This window comes from Rhipicephalus sanguineus, unplaced genomic scaffold (genome assembly GCF_013339695.2).
Source record: "Rhipicephalus sanguineus isolate Rsan-2018 unplaced genomic scaffold, BIME_Rsan_1.4 Seq11374, whole genome shotgun sequence".
In the NCBI taxonomy this organism is placed as follows: Eukaryota; Metazoa; Arthropoda; class Arachnida; order Ixodida; family Ixodidae; genus Rhipicephalus; species Rhipicephalus sanguineus.
The window spans coordinates 37,735-44,023 of NW_023614390.1; positions in this window are offsets into that span (position 1 = coordinate 37,735).

Genomic DNA, 6,289 nt, shown 5'->3' on the forward strand with positions numbered 1-6,289 from the left:
GTGAGGAGTTTTCACTCTGTACCGCGGCTGTCGTTACTTGTAATTATTGAGTGGTAAAATCGCCGTGTGTGTACTGCACGCCACAATTTCAGTCCTGCTACAGAAAGAAAAATTGTATTTATTTTTCGCACGCAATGCAGAGAAACAATTTTTCAGATATTGCATGTATGGTGTGATGCACACAAACGGCACAACTTATTTACAGTCTCAGGCATTAAACCTTATCAAGACAGCTCTAATTAACTGCAAAAAATTATTTACAGCAAAATTTTAGAATCACTCATATCAAGGCAAGTTCGGGAATATCTTTGGGACGCAATCTTTGACGTGGCTCCTTTCCGCTGGCGATTTCAACCTTAACTCTTATCGTTGACCGTGTGAACGTCTTCAGGATGTCTTCTTCATGAATGTGCATATCACATACAAGTGATATGTCGGACAGTTTCTTGTCCATACGAGGAATGGCGCGATCCCACGTCGCTCGCTGGTCAAGGTCACGCGGGGCACAAATAGGTTACCAACCGTCGCGTATTTCGCGGGACGAACTGTCCCGACTTTTTATACAGCGTTGCGAGCCGTCCCTGTCGGGACAGCTATATGTCCCGGATTTATTCCGTACCGTCCAGTTAGAACTTTTTATGTGATCCAACGCACGCTTGACAACGCGCGTCACGCTCCAGAACACAAAGTTCTCATGAATAGCACGCACGAAGCAATGTTGCGGTGGCTGCGAAGGGCTGCAGTTACTTTGTCTGAACTTCTGTGCGAAATGCGACAACTTTTACGGATACATTCTCCAGCAAGAGGAAGTGTTGCGAGCAGCACGTAGCCAGCTGAAAAGGCCGAAACAATGGACCCCCCCCCCCCCCACCCGTCCCGACTCCCTTCATTGAAGAGTTGGTAACCCTAGGCACAAAAGAAATGTCGGGGTGTCTCGGAACAGAACATGTCGGCATGGTGAAGCCACGCAGCATATCCGAAGCACAACAGAAAACGCCAAGCTATTCGCGCAGAAAGCAGCCTCCACGGATACTGATGCAACGCGCCGCAACGCCGGCTGAAGAGAGCGGAGCGAGTGAATCCTGTTGCGACAGCAGCGCCACATCTGTCGCTGATGCGGCGGCGCCGCGCAACATCGCTCAGTTTTGCAACTGACCTGGTTCTATAAACGTTGGTTGCATGTGCGCCGAGAGGTCACGTGACCTGACGTCACGGGGCCTTTGCTGGACAGGACGGTGCAGCTGACAAGGAGAGAGGGTGGCCTGCGCGGGGGGAGTCGGCCGCCGAGGAGTGAAGAGACGTTCAAGCAACGATAGACGAAGGATCCTTTATTTCTCTAACAGTATTAAATCAGTAAATTAACGTTTTGTTATCATTTGGAAACCTAGCGTCATCGAGTTACTGAAATCGAACCCTTTTATAACAACCAACATGGCACAGGCCAAGCCACCCGAAACACAGAGCTGTGTTTGTCTCCTCTCGTCTTCGCCCTTGTTCTAGCGCTGTGTCTTCGTTCAAAAAGCAGTATGAAATCAAGGCTTCGACGGACGCCCGTCTGGTCGGGAAGAATCATTGAATAAAAAAGACGAAGACGCCAACCACAAGAGAATAAAAATGTAATGACGTTTCGGCACCCAGAACGGGAGCCTTGTTCCCAATGAGAGCGAAAGGCGGAAGCTAAGCGTTTAAATAGTCTACAGTACGTGAGTGGCCCCACGACGGGAGGCAGAAAATAGCGCCCCTTTTAATTTATTCTTTCACGAACCACTCTCTCTAAACATCTTGCGTATGTGGGGGGCAGATTACCGTCCGTACGGTTGAGCGTGTTGTTTCTCGTTTGTATCGTCAAAGATTCCAGATACAATCTAGAAGTCAAGTCTTTCTCGGTAGCGACGACACTTGCTCTGCCCCAGTCTATCATGATTTGAGGCTTGCGCATGCCCGGCGAGGGCGTTTCATGACACCTTCTCGTTTTTCAATCATTACTGTGCTGTGTCAGCCGTCGCTCGAAGTTCCCGGATTCATCTATGTACACACTATCGCAGTTCGCGCACGGGACTTCGTACACAACACCAGGAAAGCACTCTTTTCGTTATTTGTCTTTCACGTTCACGAGAGTGTGTTTCAGCTTGCGCGTGGGTACATGAGCTACGTGTACGTCGTACTTGCGCAGAACACGGGCCAAAGTCTCACTCATGCCAGCCACGTAGGGTATACTGCACCGTTTCGAGCATTGTGACGGGGCTGTGGAAGGGCGTTCCAACTTGCGTTCGACGGACAACACGAAGGAATCCGGGTAACCACTTCCCGACAGGTCACGGCGTACACGTTCCATGTCAGAGGATAGATCAACAGACTTGCTGCAAATCTTGTGGGCACGCTGCACTAAAGATGACACGACGGACCTCTTGTGTGCAGCAGGGTGTACCGAATGAAAATGTAAAGAACGGCTGGTGTGCGTGCTCTTTCTAAAGACAGCGAAAGAGAGCCCAACACCGTCGCGTTTCACCAGAACATTGACAAAAAGCAATTCTCCATTATTTTCTTCTTCAGTGGTAAACTGAAGGGACTTTTCAATGAAATTCAGGCGGTGCACAAACGGATCCAAATCTTTCTTGATAACACAAAAGCAGTCATCGACGTAGCGAAGGAAAATCTTCGGGGCTGGAGTCAACGATGAGAGCGCTCGGCGTTCCACAAACTCCATTGTCAAATTGGCGGCAATGACCGAGATTGAAGCCCTCATGGCTGTGCCATGTACTTGTTTGTAAAATTCGCCCTTAAAAACAAAGTACGTGTTGGACAGACAGACGTGTAGAAGTCTCACCAGGGTGCGCGCGGGTGACGAAGCGCGCACCCGCGCCATAAGTGTTCTCTCGAACATCCGCTCAAACCTAATTGGTAAAAAGATATTTTTGGTCTGGTTAGTACAAATAAAGAGTAATTTTCGTCCGCTTTCCACATTAATAAACGCCAGGTCGAGGTCTATCATTACGTGTAAATAACCTTGATCTTTCATGCAAATTGAACTAATAGAACATGAAAAACTGAAATCAGTATTAATTTTTTATATATTTAGTGAATTGAGCCACAGAAAGGTGTTTGGTACAGGTCTTTAAGAGCTCATGCGTGCTCATTTTGGCGAAAAAGTTATTTGATATTATAAGTGGTATCCGAGATATCAATATAGAAATTGACACGTTGGAGAATGTGGTCCGTCCATAACAAGAAAGGGAGAGAGGGGTGACGAGACCAGTTTGTGGGTGACGGGGAATGCGAAAAGGAAGGCAGGGGTCGCTTGGCACAAAAACGGGTTGGGGGGGCGCTTGACATTTCGTTGGAAGGGGGGTTATTGTCTGTCGACCCTCTTCTATGTTGGTGTTATTGAAGTAGTAATGGTTTGAGGATTAAAACAAACGCTTATTTCCGCAACGCATTAGAGAGCCCGGCTGAGCGTCAATGGGGCGAGGGGAAGGAAATTGTATATGAAAGAAAATGAAGGAGAACGACAGGGCACCTTCTTGAGAAATGAGCCGTCTTTTCCGTGTTGCTGAAGGGGGAGGGCGCTGCGGCTTTTATTTTTCTCTTTTCCGCCCTGCCGCCAAGGCCGTGTATGTAGTTTTTTTTTTTTTTGGGGGGGGGGGGGGGAAGTTGCAGGAACTTTCAAATCGCACTTTATCTCCCCGACCAGATAGTTAAAACTGTCAAGATGTTCACCTTCAAGTAGAGCGTCTCTGTGAATAAAACATTTCTCTATATCTCTGGATGGATGGATGGATGCTATGAGCGTCCCCTTTATAACGGGGCAGTGACATGTCTGCCACCAGGCTCGAAGAAAAAAAAATGAAAAATAAGAACTTCCTTGTTTCATGTTGGCCTAATACCTTATCTACATTGATTAAATCTATGTTATTATACCAAAAAAATATAAATTCACGGTCCATCTCTCTGCCTCTTAAGGCAGAATGACCTTATTTTTCCCCATTATTTATTTTTGTACTTTATCTCTACTTTTCTGCCACCAATACTCTAACCGTCTCTTACTTATTTCTATCGCGGACGTGTTCAGCTTTCCATTGTTGTCCCTAAAACCCAAGGCTTCCTGTAGACTCGTGTCCACACGTATACCTGGGTGAATATCGCCACATTCAATCAGTACATGTTCCATCGTTTCCTTAGTTCCCCCGCAGCATGTACATTGTTCTTCTTCGTTACTGAATCTCGCTTTATAACTACGCGTTCTAAGGCAGCCCGACCTTGCTTCAAACAGCAAACCGCTTCCCCTTGAATTATCATAAAACCTTTCCCTCCTTATTTCGTTTTTTCCCTTTTGGTAGTTACTCAGAGCCGGCTTCTTTTCCATCGCTGTCATCCAATAAGTCCTCTCCGCCTCTCTGACCTTGCGCTTAATGCTCCTTGTTGCCATATCGCCCGCACTGCTAGCCGTATATTTACTGGTGAGCCTCCTAGTTCTTTTTCTCCACTGCGTGTCAACGCTTTTTCTATACAAATACCTGAAAACCTTCTCTGCCCATCTACTCTTCTTCATTTTCCTCAGCCTCTCTTCGAATGTCATTTTGCTCTGAGCTTCCTTCACTTCAAAGCCTGTCCATCCCATATCACCCTTTACAGCCTCATTTGTCGTCTTCCCGTGAGCGCCCAACGCGAGGCGGCCCACCGTCCTTTGATTTACATCCATTCCTGATTGTACCTCTGACTTCATGCACACCACTGAGTTCCCAAATGTAAGCCCCGGGACCATCACACCCTTCCACAGCCCTCGAAGCACCCTATTGTATCCCCGTAAAGCTCTGTGCTTCATAATTGCAGCATTCCTCTTCCCCTTTGCTACCGATGCTTTCTCTTGTACCTCCATATATCTATCCCCCTCCTTTACCCATACTCCGAGGTACTTGTAATCGCTTACCCTCGGTATTTTTTGGCTCTGTATTAAGACCGCATGGTCTACGTGATCATTGAATACCATCAATCCACGTTTTGTTGCACTAAATCCTAGTCCTAGACCCTCACATTCCCTTCCGCACATATTTGCCAGTCGCTGTATATCATCTTGACTGTCCGCAAATAAGACAATATCATCAGCATAAAATAGACCTGGAAGCTTCTGCTCAACGTGCCGACCTATTTGTGTGACAAGTTAAATCCAATGTTGCTACCTTCTAGCGCTTTTTCCATCCTCACCATGTACAGCATGAATAACAGCGGGGACAAAGGACATCCCTGTCTCAGCCCCTTGCTAATTTCAACGCTGTCCTTGCTACTTATTCCTTCCCATTCTATACAAACTGTATTTTCTCGGTATATTTCCCTCAAAAGCTGTATACAGTCGTCACCTATGCCCACTTCTCTCAATATATCCAACAAAATTACCTGATTAACGTTGTCATACGCCCCGGTGATATCTAGATAAGCTACGTATAAGGGCCTGTTTTCTATTTTCGATATTTCTATACACTGGGTAAGAACAAACAGATTATCGTCTAACCGCCTGTTGATTCGAAATCCATTCTGAAGTTCTCCCAAAATATCATTTTGTTCTACCCACGCTTCTATTTTTAATTTTACTGCCTGCATCGCCAACCTGTATACACCAGAGCACGCCTGTCTCGCACCCAGGCTGCTGGCGAGCCGAGCGGATACTCTCGCACCCAGACGCCGGGCTGACCGGGGCTGCCAAGGCGCGCGCGGGCTGCACCAAGTAAACAGGGCAAGCTGCAGTTCTGAGGCTTTAAAGTGCGAAAAAGTACCCGTTCACGCCGCTTCTGCGTATAAGAGCTCGTCTGGGCACTACTGCGTCGTCTTTGGATGCCAAAACAAGCTGCGCAACAAGAGGATATTAGCGTTGTCTGCGACAATTACGACGCGCCAAGGAAATAGTGCCGGTGCGGTGTTTTCAGCTTCGCCGCGAGTGGATAACTGTGATTCAAGCAAAAAAACTAGGAGCCGAGTGAAAATGCGCGAGTAAGTACACTAACAGCGTGTATTCTGCAGTGTGATGCCCACCTATTTCATTTTGCGAACCTAATTTGTGTGACACGCATCTGGGTTGAAGGCAGGCGTGAGCTTTGTGTGGGGGTGCACTTCATACCGTTGACCGTTTCCTTTGACGAAAATCTAGTGCAAGGTAGTGCTTTCAAGCACAAGCAATCAGCATGATTTGCCAGTTTCAACGTAGTATTAAGCTTTAGTGCTTTTGATGGCATCCACGCCTTCGAGATTTCGTCTTCAAAAGGTAATTAGCCCCGAGAAGTTGAGGTGGCGCCGCCTG